At 37.1% G+C, this 16796-nt stretch overlaps 1 protein-coding gene across 1 annotated transcript in view; it reads right to left on the bottom strand.

Annotated features, from left to right (window-relative positions):
* The window catches only part of LMNTD1 (lamin tail domain containing 1), a 449003-nt gene that overhangs the window by 314968 nt on the left and 117239 nt on the right, over positions 1 to 16796 (bottom strand). The window lies entirely within an intron of this gene.

Here is a 16796-nt window from a genome sequence, read left to right as displayed (position 1 = left end):
AACATATACAACTAAACACCAAAATATTAAATAATCTAATTAAAAATGGGCAGAGGACCAGAATAGACATTTTTCCAAAGAAGATACACAGATGGCCAAGAGACACATGGAAAGATGCTCAGCATCACTAATAATCAGAGAAATGCAAATTAAAACTACAATGAGATATCATCTTACACCTGTCAGAATAGCTAAAGTAAAAAACACAAGAAATAATGAGTGTTGGCAAGAATGTGAAGAAAAAGAAACCCTCATGGGAATGCAAACTGGTGGGAATGCAAACTAGTACAGCCACTGTAAGAAACAGTATGGAGGTTCCTCAAAAAATTAAAGATAGAATCACCATATGATTCAATAATCCCACTACTGGGTATTTCCCCAAAGAAAATGAAAGTACTAATTTAAAAAGATATATGCACTCATATGTTTCTTACAGTATTATTTACAATAACCAAGAAGTATAAGTAACCCAAGTGTCCATCAATTGATGAACGGATAAAGGAAGAGATTATATATATAAATTATACTATATGTTATATGTATGTAATGAAATATTACTCAGCCATAAAAATGAATGAGATCTTGCCATTTGCAATATGGATGTATTAGTGGGTATAATGCTAAGTAAAATGAGTTAGTCAAGAAAGACAAATACCATATGATTTCATGCGTGGAATGTAAAAAACAAAACAAATGAACAAAGAAAAAGAAGATTCAAACAAAAAGACAGACTCAAATACAGAGAATAATCTGATGGTTGCCAGAGGAAAGGCGGGAGGGGGAGATGGCTGAAATATATAAAAAGGATTAAGAGTACACTTATCTTGGTAAGCACTGAAAAATGTAGGATTTGTTAAGTCATTATATTGTATACATGCAACTAAAATAACACAGAGTGCTAATTATACTTCAGTAAAAAAAATAAAATAAAACAATAAGAAGCTACATTAAATACAAATACAGCACAGTGAGATTTCAGTGTGTTCTACACATACACATTTTGTAATGCTTATACAGAATGGTTTAACAAAACTTCTTACAAGATATATCTAAGAAGCTACGTTAAAGACACAATAGCATAGTGCAATTTCAGGGAATGGAACATGTTCCCATTTTGTAATGCTTATACAGAATTTTTTTTTCCAAAAAAGATTTTTAAAAAAGAAAGAAAAAAAATCAATTGGCCATACATGTTTTGGTTTATTTCTAAACTATCAATTCTATTCTGTTGGTCTATATGTCTGTCTTTATGCCAGGACTCAAACTCTCACTTCTTGAAGTGGAGGCGGGTAAGGCAGAGAAAGGTTCATACCAAAAAATACATACATCTACAAAAAATGTAAAAATAGAGCATCTATCATTCAGGAGCTCACAGGCTAAATCAGGAATGTACAATCCCTTTAAATGATACAAAATATGTCATGAAAGTACACATCACATTTGTCTAGGGAGAGGGATCCATAGTTTTCCTTAGATTCCCAAAACAAACAAAAGAATGAAAATTAATTAAGAGAACACTCTTAATCCTAAGTATATATTAGAATCCCCCAGGAAGCTTTTAAAAACTACTAATTCTTGGAAGTCATACCTATAGGTTCAGATTCGATTACATGGGAGTGAGGTCCATGTATTAGTATTTTTTTTAAGATTTTATTTATTTATTCGAGAGAGAGAGAGAGACAGAGAGAGAAAGACACATGCAGAGGGAGAAGCAGCCTCCATGCAGGAAGCCTGATGTGGGACTCCAGGATCACGCCCTGGGCCAGAGGCAGGTGCAAAACCGCTGAGCCACCCAGATCTCCGTATTAGTATTTCTTTAAAGTCCCCAAGTTATTGTGATGTGTGGCCAGTGTTAAGAACTCCTTGTCTTTTTTTTTTTTTTTTTAAGATTTATTTATTTATTCGGGAGAGGGGGGGAGAGAGAGAGGCAGAGACACAGGCAGAGGGAGAAGCAGGCTCCATGCAGGGAGTCTGATGTGGGACTCGATCCCAAGTATCCAGGATCACACCCCGGGGCTGCAGGCGGCGCTAAACCGCTGCACCACTGGGGCTGCCCAAGAACTCCTTGTCTAAAGGGAGAATCATTAGTATCATAAATGATATCATTTACTATATATTATATAAATAATTACAATACAGTATGATGAATACCAAATACAGATATCTATAATAACTGTTCTCTTTTCCCTTAAGGTATCTTAGATTATGAAATTTCTGATATAATTTGGAGACTGAGAAGAAACTTTAAGAGAATTTTTAACTCAAATCCTTATATATATTTTTATTTTCTCTATCTGTTTCTGGATGCTGCCTCAAAATATCTTACTGAGCCATGTTTGACTGCAACCTCAGAAACGCTGAGCCAGGGCCACCAGCAAAGCCTCTCCTGGGTTCCTGACCCTTAGAAATTGGGTGAGACAATAGATATTTGTTGTTGCAAATAACAAAGTTTTGGGATTATTTGTTATGCAGTAATGGAGGATAATGCAGATGGCAAGTAAATATCTAAATGCTGTATAAAATAAGCATGCTCTCCATGAATGTTCCCATGTGTAGAAGAAAGACAATGGTTGGCCTTGTGGTGAGGAACTTGGATTCCAGTTGAGCCTCATTAATTGCTCTGTAAAATGGGAATGATAATACTTATTTCCTTGTCCAGAATTGCATCACATGTCCACACCTAAATCAATTATGGCTCATCCCTTTGGCTTAGGCTGGGGCTGTGACTGGTTAGAGGGAAATAGATATATACAGAGCATCAGGGTGTACTTGGACAAAGTTCTCATGTTTTTTGAATAAGATTAGAAACCATCTCCTATCATCACATACTAATAACATGACCTAGAATAAATTGCCTCTCTAAGCCTCTCAGAACAGAAACATTGATGACAGGTCTTGAGTGCTTACAGTGGGTTAAGTAAATAAGAGAAACAAATAAACACAAAAATTATAATTTTTTAAATGTTACATGCCAAAGAAGCTTTGGAAAGATAATTTTGATGTAACTGCCAAAAGTGTTCTGTATTTAGCATATAAAATTTAGAATAGGGCAGCCCCGGTGGCGCAGCGGTTTGGCGCCGCCTGCAGCCCCGGGGTGTGATCCTGGAGACCCGGGATCGAGTCCCACGTCAGGCTCCCTGCATGGAGCCTGCTTCTCCCTCTGCCTGTGTCTCTGCCTCTCTCTTTCTCTCTGGGTCTCTATGAATAAATAAATAAAATCTATAAAATAAAATAAAATAAAATAAAATAAAATAAAATAAAATAAAATAAAATTTAGAATAGAAGATTAGCCTTCCCTAAGGCAACCACCTATAGCAATGGCAGGAATGAATTATGTAATGTGATGGTAGTACTAAGGAAATTAATAGTATCTAAAATATCTTCCAATCAGTAAAAAGGAAGAATATTTTTCAAAAGTTGAAAAATTGCCTGCTGAGGACTTCTAAGAGAATCTGGAAATTTAATTGAGGAGATTTTTTATTCTAGTTAATTGATAACATGACACCAATAAAGAATTATTTCCTAATGCCAACACATGGACACAAATAAAAAACACAGTATGGTAAAATTTAACTTTCTTCAGCAAATGAACAAAGAGCAAAATAGCAAAGCAAAGTTTCCTATAGATATAACTGAAAATAAATTACAGGAGAGTTTTATAGCACTTAAAATCTTCAATTTTTATAGATTTCCAAGTTTGCTGAATAAGGACTCGGGGCCCATACATTTTTAGACTGCATTTTTTTCTGTGCCACAAATGATTTTCTATATATCTTTTTTTCCAAAGCTAGTGAATAGTTAAGTTTCACTGTCCCTTTGTATGAGCTGTATCCTATAATATGGGTAAAGAAAACAACAATAGCACTTTATGGGCTTTATATAAAGTTAGTGGAAAAGAGATCATCTGGGTAGTTAATATTTTACAGCTTCTCTTAGGCATTTATTTGGTAGCTCATGGGACAGGCAATGTACCATGGAAGCAAGAGTTTGTTTTAACCTTTAATAGTAGCTTCTCCCTAGATCCTAGTTTGGACATTCAAATCAGTCTTCACACTTGAAGTCCTATAAAATGTGGAGTGAGGAGTAGGGAACACAGGTAGAATAGGTGAGACTCTTACAAGAATCAAAATATCATAGTACTGGATTCTGGACATTTTTAATTCTAAGTAGTCTAAATATTTTCTTGTTAGGTAAAACTTGAATGATAATTCTTCATTAAAAGAGTACTGGGGGGTAGCTCAGTCAGCTAAGTATCTGACTTGATTTTGGCTCAGGTCATGATCTCAGGGTTCTGGGATCCAGCTCTGCATTGGGCTCCCCATAGTGGGGTGTCTGCTTATTTTCCTTCCCATCTGCCTCTCCCCCTGCTTGTACTCTCTCTCAAATAAATAAATCTTTAAAAAATTTTTTTTAAATAAATGATAAAAGAGTACTAAGTTTCTAATATACAATATGTCATGTTTGCTTGTAGATATGTAGATATCTACATACAGATACTTTATTTTCAGTTGTAAGGTTGCTTTAGTTAGAATTCTAGACTCAGGAGTTATTTGTTATTTAACCACTTCATGCCTCAGTTTCCTTGCCTATAAGTACTTATTTCAACTCTGTAAAATGAGGATAATATCTACCTTATATATGATACTGGTATTAGGATTAAATGAGTTAATACATGTCAAGTAGTTAGAATAATGCCAGGTACAAATATTAGTATATTTTTTATGAAAAAAAAGTAAAACTGTATATATTCTTTTTACTCATCTCTAACTCTTTTGTGCAAAACCTGTTTTTTACAGCAGTGGCTGCTGTGGTTTCTAATCTTAGCATGGAGAGTTTATTTAACTGGATGTAGGAAGGCCATGGATTTACAGGGTTCTGATCCTATCACACCCAGGCCTCTGCTTTACACTCTAACCTCTTATGACAATGATAGAATCACTACCATCCAACTTGCCTGGCTGCTTCTACAAAACAACTTAATTCTCTGTGTCCAGCTCACGGGGAACAGATGTTAAAGTGAAAAAATAACACCATAACAATTTCCCCTAATTAGCACCTTTGTAAGTAAACTGAACAAGAAGACTGAACTGTCCTAGAAACTAAATTACCCTCTCATTTGTGGGCGAACCTTCCAGCTTAGGGGATGAGTCACTACAGTGGAGATAACTCCTCTGTGCCTCTTCTGTGAATAAATGGAGGCTTCAGTCTTTCAGGTTCTAAATCTGGCCATTTCTAAGAGTACTTTAATCATTCTCCATTTTTTAAGAGCCCATGTTTTCACACTATCTTTCTTCCTTTTTTTTTTTTTTGACTTCTTCTCCTTCATAAATACAAAGTGAGATAACTGTACTTTTAACATTATAACTAAGAAATTCCACTATTTTGATGACCTCCTATCAGGAACAGCATAAAAATATTACCAGGGGCGCCTGAGTAGGTCAGTTGATTGAGTGTCTGCCTTTGGTCCAGGTCATGATCCCGGGGTCCTGGGGTTGAGCCCCATGTCTGGCTCCCTGCTCAGCAGAGAGTCTGCTTCTCCCTCTCCCTCCACCTCTCCCCATGCTTGTGCTCTTTCTCTCTCAATAAATAAATAAAATCTTTAAAAAATAAATAAATAAATAAATAAATAAATAAATAAATAAATAAATAAAAATATTACCAAATTAAGAACTAGTAATCTCTTAAAAGAGAGAGAGAGAGAGAGAGAGAGAAAGGGATTGAGGGGAGGGCGTAACCATTTTATCACAAGAAGTTCCCAGTCAAAAATCCCATCATACCAATGATGATTTTAGATGTTCTAACATGAAATCCAGTATTCATTTGAGAATATTTTCTCCTGACTTAACATGCAGTATCCTCTGATAGCATTAATTTTAATATAATGAAAGGAAACTCTAGCATCTCAACTATTTCATTTGCATGCTATAATTTCTATATGATTCAGTTCCATATCAATTTGAAGCCCAGGAGCCGAAAATAAATGTATCATTATCACCAAATTGCATAATTTTTTCTCTTTATAAAGATGAATTTATTCTTAAAATAAATTTATTCTAATCCAGCTTGAAATACCAGCCACTATCACAGTAGACTATTCTGAAGGCTAAAAGAAAAGCTAAGGGGTCCTCTGGTCTAAGTCAGATCATTTTTAGAACCCATCAAGGAGAGGGGTTTCAAACCCCATCTTAGGATTCCCAAAGGAAAGAAATTCCATAACATCTCCCAATAACTTCTTCGGCAGCTTTGACTATAGGGTATGACAATATAGCAATGAAATATATATCCATAAATCAGTCTTGAAAATCTTTCATATTCCACAAACGGAATTTCTCAGGTCACTAAACTAATATTTTACTTTTCCTGCATTAGACAAGTTGTTAAGATGAAATTTTAGCAAGTTGTCTTTTATTGAGCCTCTTATTTTCTTTTTCCTTTAGTGTATTTTAATAAATGACATAATTCTTACTAAAAATTCTTTATTTTGACTTAAAGGATTTATTGTGAAACTGCCCCTATGGTGATCTTTAATCATTGTAGATAATATTGTTATCTATGATATTCTTCTAAAAAAAGGCCCATACTTATTCTCTCATGTAAAAGGAAGGAAGGAAAGAAGGAAGGAATGAAGGAAGGAAGGAAGGAAGGAAGGAAGGAAGGAAGGAAGGAAGGAAGAAGTAAAGGAGGGAAGGAAGAAGGAAGGAAAGGAGGAAGGAAGAAGGAAGGGAAGAAAGAGGGAAGGAAGGAAGAGAGAAAGAGAGAAGGAACAGACCAATACACATTACTGATTGGTCATGGATAGCTGGAATATTTTTGCTGCAAGAATACTAACCAATCCTTTTAGGAATTTGTTTTGTTTTGTTTTTTGTTTTTTTGTTTGTTTGGTTGTTTGTTTTTTTCTTTTAGGAATTAAGTACAAATGCAAGTTTATGAAAGTCTATCAGTTTTTATAGCTTATAAGATTGAACGTTCCTTTTTCAAAAGGACTCATAAATGTTTTTGTTTCACAAAGAATGTTTATCTTCTTGAGTTTCTTTCATATGCTCCTAAAGAGCAATGTGGTTTTGTTTAGTAGGTATTTATTAATACCCACCATCTATCAAACACTGTGTTCAAGGATGGAGATACAAAGATGAGTAAAACCAGATTCATACCCGTGGAGCCTGCAGTCTTGCAGGAACCACCAACACATAACAAACACATCATTTCCATGCAAGGTGCAAGTGCCATAAGGAAAGCTTCTCCTGGAGTATGGGAGGCCAAAGGAATATGACGTCAGGGACGGCTTCCTAGAAGAGTTACTGTAACTAGCAAAATTTCTAATTTATTTTTTAAGAAAATAGTCTGTGTAATAGAAAGTTTAAAAATACTCAGTATTTATGGCAGGGAACTGGGAGGGCATGTATTAGAAGGTGAGAGCAGTAGGAGGCAGAGTATAAATCAACTGTGTCACTGACAAAAGATTTCATCTAAAACGCTCAAGCAGAGTTGGTGAACATTCACAGATATGCTGCTAAAATTCTGACACAATCACAATCTGGTTTTTTTCCACACCAAGCAATTCTCTGACACTGGCCGAATGTCCTACAATACAACTCAATTCTGACACTATCTATCTGAAGGTAGCATAAGGTTCCACAGATTAAAGGCTCAGTCCCATAAGACCGGCCTCCCTACCCCACCCACCAACACACACACTTTAATTCCAGGTTTCTGACCCACCAGCTATAAACTGGTGGTTCCCATGACTCCCTCCTTGGGTTTGGTTAATTTGTTCAAGCAGCTCACAGAACTCAGAAACATTGACCTATATTTACCAGTTCATTATAAAGGGATATAGCTCAGGAACATCCAGATAGGAGAGATATATAGGACAAGATATAAGAAGGAGCATACAGCTCCCATGTTCTGAGGGTGCCACTCTCCTCAAACATCCATATGTTCACCTACCCGGAAGCTCTCCACACCCCATTCTTTTGGACTTTTATAGAGACTTCATTACATTGGCATGATTGATTAAATCATTGGCCATTGGTGACTGAACTCAATCTCTAGCCCCTCTTGTCTCCTGGAAGGGGGTTCCCCTGGTAACCTACCCTCATCCTCAGGAACTAGCCAAAAGTTACCTCATAACATAAACTCAGATGTGGTTGAAACATGTTTGTTATGGATATCAAGACACCTTTATCACTCTTATCACTTAGGAAATTTTAAGGATTTTAACAGCTCCCTGCCATAAATGTGACTTAGAGCAAATACATATTTCTTATTATAAATCACAGTATCACAGTCCCCACCCTGGTCTTCAAACACAAATCACTAATAGCAAAATAATCATAAAAGTCAAAAGATATTGGCAACATTACTAAAATCTCATTCAGTTATCAATAACTATCCAGACCATAATCATCATATCGTATGAAAATGTCTTCTAAACTAAGGCCACTCAGGTTTTCAGGCTTCCTTTCCATCTTCTCAGGTTCCAAAAGCAATAGCAGTGCCAGCAATATATGGCTTCACCATGGGAAGAGACATACCATTTCTTGCTCTGAGGCTTTTTTGAGATGTTAATTTAGTATTACATTTCCCTCATTACATAACCCATTTATTTATTCCTTTACCCATAGCTATTATTTTTCTTTCTCTCTGTTTATATCCAAACTTTCACCTGGGAAGGGACATTAGATTCAGTCACTGTGCTGGTCTAGATTGCAGGCAGCAATACTAGTCTAGAAAGTGCCTCCCATTCTATCCATACTTACTATGATAGGTAAGTTTACACAAATGCATAACTAGTGGGCTTGTTTTACCACCAGGCAATATAGCTGCATTTACTGTTAATCCCAATTTTGCTAGATGAAGTAAAGGCTCCCCGCCCCACCAGGTCCTTAGGAATTCTGACATAAATATTAAAAACATAGTGACAGTTTCTTACTTAGAAATTATCCCTGGTTCCAACCCCTGTAGTTGCAGCCCTATGACCACTGTATCAACTCTACTTATTGTTTTTTCCCAAAGAAGACTGCATTATTATCACTTGGATGCTTTAAACAGAGAAATATACTTGAAGCCATACTTCTGGAAAAAGGACTAGAGAGCATCTCTGCATTTATTTTTAAAACAATAATCCTAGATCAGGGCAGCCCTGGTGGCGCAGTGGTTTAGCGCCGCCTGCAGCCTGGGGTTTGATCCTGGGGACCCTGGATCAAGTCCCACGTCAGGCTCCCTGCATGGAGCCTGCTTCTCCCTCTGCCTGTGCCTCTGCCTGTGCCTCTGCCTCTCTTTCTGTGTCTCAATGAATAAATAAATAAAATCTTTTAAAAAAATAATAATCCTAGATCATTGTTTCATAAGAAACTTCCCTCTATCCCCTGGGTGGACCAGTATTTGGTAATCACCTTTTAAAGAAATGACTCTCAAGTTTTGATATATTTAAGAATAAGTGGGGTTGGGGCACCTGGGTGATTCAGTCAGTTAAGCAACTGATATCTGCTCCAGGTCATGATCTCAGGGTCCTGGGATCAAGCCCTGAGCCCTAAGTCACATTCTCACATTTGGTGAAAGTTTTAACACACAGCAGACATTGGTCAGTGCCCACCCTTACTCCTTTGGCTTCTTCCAGCTGCCAATATTTACATCTCTGGCCTGAGGACATTTCCCAGAACTGAGGGCCAAAGGCCTTACATAACAAACAAAATAGAAGAGCCAGGATGAGCAACCTCAGAAGCAGCCCTCAACCAACAGCTCTCAGGGACTCACATGTATAAATGTTCCAGCTCCCTGGCTCTTTGGTGAGGTGATTCTGGGGCATGTGCTTACCTGCAATGAATAAGCTCTAGCTGCTCATTGTGGTAGCTGGCTTAATAATGCACCTTTCATACACTGCCTTCCCTTCCCTGTATTCTTTCCCTATTCCCCTTACACTGATGTGCTAAAGCTGGCTCAGACCAGGTCATGTGAGCCTGAGAGCTAATTGTTAATTTCAGGAATTTTGCAAGCCAGATTACTTCATGTTGTAGCTTGAAATAGGCCATAGTGGGAGTATTTATACCCCAGAAATGGGCTATAAAGGAAGGAAGGAAGCCTTCCCCAAGAGCCAGTTGTTAAACACTTACCATTAGACCACTAAATTATGATGTTGTCATTATTCACTTGTTCTATTAATTAGTCAATCTTACTGCAACAAGTAGACAAGGACTGGCAGTAGATCAAGGTTCACTTCAAGGTATGCCTCATAAAACTGTACTGGATTGTAAGAGATCAAGAAAGATGTTGCCTAGATAGGTCATCTTTCCATTGGGCTTTGCTTGGGGGTTTACATATACAAATAGTTTTAGGAGACTAAATTTTCAAATCCTCAACTTTCATAAGTGCTCTTTCCAAAAATTGATTTGCCAAAGAATGAGGCTACTTCTCCATGGTCCTTCTCCCCATTTTATAGAGAAAAAGAAATTCCTTCACACACACACACACACACACACACACACACACTCACACACACACACACACCCCAAATCTCACTACTGGGCATTTCTCTGGGTCTCCAAGAAACTTTTTTCTCTGGGTAAAAGTCTCCAAGGCCCCAAACAAAGTCATATAGGGAAAGACTTATTTGGAAGAAGACTCCTTCCATTATCAATCAAAACATCTTGAATACACAGAATCTTCTGTTCACCCCTGTTTTATATGTATCTACATATAGATAAATAAATATATTTTTATTTTATTACAATATTTTAGAACATAATATTTTATATATTTAATAATACACAATATATAAATATATGTGAATATAAATATATATAAACATAGTTGTTAAGATGAAGTTTACATTAAAAAGGAAAATATTTTGACCTCTTTTGAAATTTTCCTGAATTCAAAACAATTAAGGAAATACAGATTAATAACTCTGATTCTTTTTGTTGTAACTGGAGTGCTTTACAGGACTACCTAAAAATTTAAGACTTTGAAAGACCCCGTAGCTATAAATTTTACATGCCTTCTTTGCTATTTAGGGTGCTTTATCCAGTAAGGTAATTAAGATACATATAGTCAAATCATATTGTAAAATATTTAGCCAATTACATGAATTCTCATTTCATTTTACAAGATATTCAATATTTTCTACTTCTTAGTAACAAAAAAAATGAATTTACTGAAACTTACAATTAAAATAAATTTTAGATGTCAACTTAAAAATGACTGAAAGGGGATATAGTTTTTAGGAAAATTCATTTACTGGGCACAGGAGCAAAGAAGTTTGGCATTTCGAGCTGAGGCTACTTTCACAGATCCTTACTATTAGCCTGGGAAGTCCAGCATCTACAGAGGTGGATTGGACAGGGGCAAATAATACCCTTCCACAATATCCAAAAGAAAGAAGAGGGGAAAAAATCCTTCTGAAAAATTTACTCTCTGCAAGTGTTCATTATAATTGTTATTTAACAAAGTGCCTTCATTGATGTGTGAAAAAAAAGTTTGTGAAAACAATCTAGATGTTACTTTTAAAGCACTGTGATCTTTGAAAAAAATTATGTATTTATTCAAATATATACAAGTGTTGCTCTAACTTTATCAGCACATATGCTCAAATATACACATCTGAATATTGACTTTTATCATATTTAAAAAGAGTGGTAAAAGGAAAAAAGGAAACCCTCTAATTTCTATGAATAGTCATTAATCCACAGCCAAGAGTATATCTCATTGCTTTATTTTTTCAAGCATATGAAAAAGTTAGCTTTTTTTAGATCCTATGATCTAAGTGTACCTGGTGTAAGTTCTACTATGGAGTCATACCAGATAGTAAATGTCTCTATTTATAGTATCAAAGCAGTAAATGTGTTTCTAACATAGGCTAAGCCTGGGTATTTATGAGGCACCTGCACAGTCTTTAAGAGTTCATTGGCAGAACACATTGAATCATTTCTTCTAAAAGCATCTACTAAAAACAACCCTCTTTTCCCTCTTTATTAGGAATTCCAGAAGTTATGGTCTCCCATAAAATCGAAATCACGTGGAAGTAAAATTTATATTCTTCCAGAAAGTTCCTCCCAGCATTACAGATGATGTATCTGTGGCCCTCAAACTCTGTGGCAGCCATCTACAGTGACTGTTCCAATAAAATTCTCAATTTTAACTTGTTTTGGCAACTTGATGATTACATTTAGCCAGGTTGGAAGTGTAGCGGCAAATAACATTTCCTTGATCAAGAAAAGAGAAAGTGCGCGTATATGTGTGTTTTATCAAACAGCAATCTAGGGCCTCTGGGTGGCTCAGCTGATTGAGCCTCTGGCTTTTGGTTTCTGCTTAGGTCATGATCTCAGGGCTGTGAGAAAGCCCGCTATGGGCTCCTGCTCAGCTCCAGGTCCACTAGGGAGTTTCTCCATCCCCTGCTCTGCCCTCTGCACATGCACACACATGTGTGCTCTTTCTAAATCAATCAATCAAATCTTTAAAAAAAAAATCTAAATGGCTACTCTTTGTTTAAATAACTGTAGATATTGCCTTACTTTTTTTTGGCATAAACAATGTAAAGAATGGCAAGAAATAAACTCTGTTTTAGTGGAAAGAATCCATACTTATTTTGTTTTCTAGAAATGGGTGAAATAATCTATCCTGACAGTTCATCTACTTGTGTATGTTGGGAAATTCGCTTAAAAATTCTTCTCTGGGACACCTGGGTGGCTCAGCAGTTGAGCGTCTGCCTTCAACTCAGGGCATGGCCCTGGAGTCTGGGGATCTAGTCCCACATCAGGCTCCCTGTGCGGAGCCTGCTTCTCCCTCTGCCTATGTCGCTGCCTCTCTCTCTTTGTGTCTCTCATGAATAAACAAACAAAAAACAAACTTAAACAAAATTCTTTTCTTTTGCAAATGTGTTCAGCAATATTGATTTAGCTTCTGCTTCTCATGTTCAAGCCATGAAATCAAATCATTACTTATGTGCATGAAGGGAAATGAAAGACTCAGAAAATGATTTCTATTTGTATATATATAAATGTATACATATATATATGTATGTATTTTTAAATCTAACACATTTTAGAAAGAGAAAGGGAATAAGATTTCAATGGTGAAAAGAACTATGCACGTTCAATCTAGAGAAGGATACATATGCTTAAATGACAATTATGAAAGGGAGCTGCCATTGGTTTTACTTATTATTGATGAAGGACAACAGATTTAAGAATTACCCTGTGGACTCAGGCTCCATTGAGGGTAGCTCCTCAGGCCCATTATGGAAGCTTCCACAACCTTCTACTTGGTAGAAGCAGATAAAGGGCTCTACTCCCTGCCTTCCTCCCTCCACCTATTTCCTTTTCTTGTTTTTCCTTGTCTCTCTCCCTTCTTGGTAGCACCCAGCTTAGCTGGTGCACTTTTGTTTTTCCCCATCTTTAGTCTGCCCAGTTATATCTGCCCCAGTTTATTGAGGAGCCTCAATTTGTTCTGTATAAACAAAAACATCTTGTTTCTTTCAGTAAATAACTGCCTCCACATATTTCTACCAATTCTCCCCCTCCCCTTTCCCCTAGCAGGCCTCATCCCTTCCTCTTCTAGGTGTTGGCTCCTCCAGTGTTAGAGAACTGAGAAATGAAGAAATGGGACCAATGCCTCCTTACTTGACAGAGCAAGGAAGGCTGCAGTTCTCACTGTTGTCAATTCTGTTTCTCTAACCAAGAGCAACTGGCTTTGTTGCTGTCTGTGTGCCTGGGGCCAAACACTGGTCTGGAAAACATGCAGTTCTTTGCAGGACAGCCTCCATTGCAAGGTTTCCAGATTTGGAAGGGGGGCTCTGGACAGACTACCCACCCACTCTTAGTTCCCACCCCTGGCCATCAGCCCCACAGTCTCTTGCTTCAAAGAATTCCTCTTCCAGAAAATAGCTTAGCCCCATCCCTCTCAACTTTCATGCTCTTTTCAGCCTAAATGGAGGAAGTACCACTGTGTCTGTGCAACTTGCTCTTCCAGGCTGTTTCTTTGCAAATCTTTCTCTACTTGTCCCAGGAGCAACTAGCACTCAGCAGGCCCAATGGGTCTCAAATTTTAATGAAGAGATCCTTAGTTTCTCACTCTGTGAAGGTGAGGACAGCAGAAGAGTTCAGGCACCCTGTCTCCTGCCATCCCCCATCTATTCACGCCCACCCTCTCCACCCCACCTGCCCCATCCCCACAAACTGTCTTGGCAATCTTGAGATCTCCTTTCCTTGGTCTTGGGAGGTGATAATGCATATATATGGAAAGAACAGCTTCTTTCCACAAAGACAGAACCTTTCTAAAGGCAGCATTTTCCCTCCACTCACACAGACACACACACACACACACACACACACACAGTTTACTTGGGGACCTTATCTAGGATGGGGAAGCAGGGAAGGTGGTTGGTTATAGAGCTGGTTCTCAGCACCAGCACCTCTCACTATACCCTGGCAGCACTCAAAATGTAGGATGTGAGGTATTTGGTGCCCTTAATCCCTCAATAATACATAAGGAACAACATTTCTATCCCATTATGCATGGAATGATCTAGATAAGTCACTAGGCAACTTCCTGACTTTAGGTACATTTGAGAGAGAGTTCTGGACTCCTGCTCTTGCCTTGCTGATGTTCAACCTTCCTGCTGATATTGACACTAGTCAGGCAGTTCACTGTTTCTCCTTAGTCTCAGAATAGTACCTGGTATATGGTACAGATACAAGATACAGACCAAAACTTATTAACTCAGGTACTCTCATAAAATAAAAATATACAACAAACTCAGTGAGGGTTAAGACCTAGGAGCAGAAACTGACAGCTAAGGTCATCCTATCATTTTCCCAAGGACCTGTGCATATACCCTAGTTCACATCTGCCAGAAACAGCCTTCTCTGTATATGCATTTTATACCAAGCAGAATATTCTTGAATTACTCCCCATCCTCCCTCAACCCTGAGGGAAAGAGCATGCTGGATTCCCTTGAGTTGTGGTTACTTCCATGTTTATATAAAAGATGTATGCTTTTCCTCAGGTGATAGATTTCTTTTTATTTCATTGGATGTGCATTTTATCCAAATCCCACCACCTCAAGGCAGAAGTCCAATGGCAAAGCTTTAGCAACATCATTCTAAGTGGCACCAGAGTTAAATGTATAGAACTATCATTTTTACAGAAACCAAAATATATGCATTAAGGCAAGGCAACTGCCCAAGGCTCCTGTGTTTTGGGGACCATAGAAAACAGATACTTGTGTAGCAACTGAGGTGGTATCTATTGGAGGAAAAGCAATAGCTGAGTAGTTGGTGAAAGGAAAAAAATCACAAGGTCTTGAACACATAATTCTAGAAATCTATAATTTCTAACAGTTATCACCAAGGAGAAGGGATAAGATTGTCCCTTCCCTAACACACATTCTCCAAGAGGTCCCTGAGACTTCTTTTCCCTACAATGGTTACAATAGCACTGCCCTTAAAGGTTTTATTACCAAAATTCTGCCTGTTTCCAAATGTGGATGGAGGAAGGAAAACGAATGAGGGATATATTTGTATGGAAGTGACTTCAAAACTCTGAAATTATGGAGCTGTTATAAATGAGCTTCTACATGGTTATGACTCCAGAATTTTTTTCCAACTCTGAATTTACAGGCACGAAATTTATTTTTCCTTGGCCACAGATATACATCTGTTAATGAAAGTGAACTTCAAAACATGTTTCTTTTCTCAAGATTTATGTCATGAATGAGCAAGGGAGAAATGGAACTATCTAGGAAAACCACTGCATGGTTCTACCTTCTTTTTAAGTATCAAAAATACAACATCACTCCATTCTCAATTATATTCTTATGTACAAAACACATAAAAGATTTATAACTGATTTCTTAATTTACCTGCCTTGATAAAAAATTTAGAGTATTAACAACTCATTGCATTATAGAATTATAATCTCTAATTTGATTTCCTGGTAGTATACAAGAATTAATCTGTCCTTCCCCAGTTGAATGTGTCAGTAACTCCTTGGAAGTAAATTGCTCTTCACAGGAATATTTAGAGAGAAAACAAACAAACAAACAATCTTATTCTCTAGGAATATATTTTATTATATATTTCTAAATATGTAGTTATATATGCAGATTGTCCAAGTTTATCAGGATCATTTCTAAACACTGCCTTAAAATAGTGCATAAAAGTGCATGGCACATATTAACTAAGTTAACAATCCTCCAACTTCACCGGGTCCTACAACTCTTGCACTGCTCAGCCAATGCTAACAAACTATAAGATCCAAATTTTATAGTGAAAAAGCCATATTAAGAAATAACTAGCAAGTTCTAGGCACACAACCCTGTCTCTTCTCCAGAGAAATGGAAAGTTAAAATAACATCAATAAGCTGCTTCCTGAGCCCTTATAATGCTGGGTACAATGCTAAAGTCTTTCCATATACTTCCCACTAAATTCTTGTGACAACCCTATGAGGTAAGTATTTTAGAGATGAGAAAATTCTCATTCTCTAATAAGAAAAAGCCAGGGACTGAATTGCTTCGACTTGATTCACCCAGTAGACGGGGGTTGGGCCCTTAGAAGCAGAGTTAAGTGTAACAACAACTTATTAGTCTATAAGGCCTGAAGTTAAAGATTTCGCTTGGGCTTTTGCCTCTTTTCACACATATGACTAGAAAAGAAAGAAAATAAAACATAAGGCAGGATCCTAGAAATTTTTTCTGCTCTACGTCAAGTTTTTAAAAGGTTTGACCAGGAGGTCCTTCATAGTCCCATTTCTATTTTTTTTTATTCATTTCATATTTAATACTTAAGTCCTAAAAATGATA

This window comes from Vulpes vulpes, chromosome 8, assembly GCF_048418805.1.
Source record: "Vulpes vulpes isolate BD-2025 chromosome 8, VulVul3, whole genome shotgun sequence".
Taxonomy (NCBI): Eukaryota; Metazoa; Chordata; class Mammalia; order Carnivora; family Canidae; genus Vulpes; species Vulpes vulpes.
This window is presented reverse-complemented; position numbering and strand designations above follow the sequence as displayed.